We start from the raw sequence: 998 nt of genomic DNA, 5'->3' as shown, positions 1-998 counted from the left end.
CGAGTCAGTCTCAAAAAAAGGTGGAATACCTAGAACATTACTCTTTTAAATGTCAAGTTCCAAAGAAAAAGAAAATAATGAGAAAAATAAAGAAAATAATCATATAGATCTTGCTTTTGAAGAATTGTCTTTCAGATCTATAGAGCGCATTTGTCCAAAAGGGCCTAAAAAAATTGGAAAGATCTTCTACATACAAAAGGCAATAGTGAATTTATATGGCATTTTTTTTTCACTGAATCAGCTGAACTGTAAGCTGATGAAATACAGTACGAATGCTGAAAAGTAGATATCGAATTATCACTTGCATACTCTACAATTCTGTGTAACAAAGCAAAAGGGCCTGAAGTAGAATAGGTATGAATAAAAATAAGTAATTCCACAATGGAATATGTGCAACTAACATTCTGATATTACATCAGCATGGCATATATTCAGAATATATCAGTATTATCTAAAGAAAATCTCGGATAGAAAAAAAAAAAAATATATATATATTTGACTATTTCTACTAAATCTATTTGGAAACTACCTCCTCAACATTTTTTAAAGAAAATTATGATGATAATATATACAATCCAAATTGAAACACTATCCATGAAACACAGTAAAAGAAATTATTTTTTCTCTTCAAAGAATACATATAACATGAAATTTTAATACTGTAAACTAAAGAAAATGAAGGTATTTGTGTATGAAAATAACTTATGAATTTGGTATGTGTACCTGAAAAGTTGAAAGTATTTTAAAATTTATTTCTCTTAATAAACTTGACATAAAAATGACAATTACAAAAAGATCTATGCATACTAATTCAAGATTACTTAAAAAGGCTGGGGGAACTTGCAAAGTCAGATCTGGAATGGAAATAAATTCTGAATTATATAAACTTGGATTACTTTTGCTGACTAACCCATTTACCGTTTTAGAAAAAAAAAAAAGGTTTTGTGCTGATGATGATGACTATCAACTGGGAGAGAATATCCAAGTACTTTCTACAA

The 998-nt window shown here is 28.1% G+C and overlaps 1 protein-coding gene across 1 annotated transcript in view; it reads right to left on the bottom strand.

The window, feature by feature from the left end:
• The window catches only part of LOC119592824 (rootletin-like), a 148,678-nt gene that overhangs the window by 2,051 nt on the left and 145,629 nt on the right, over positions 1–998 (bottom strand). The window lies entirely within an intron of this gene.

This window comes from Penaeus monodon, chromosome 31, assembly GCF_015228065.2.
Source record: "Penaeus monodon isolate SGIC_2016 chromosome 31, NSTDA_Pmon_1, whole genome shotgun sequence".
Taxonomy (NCBI): Eukaryota; Metazoa; Arthropoda; class Malacostraca; order Decapoda; family Penaeidae; genus Penaeus; species Penaeus monodon.
This window is presented reverse-complemented; position numbering and strand designations above follow the sequence as displayed.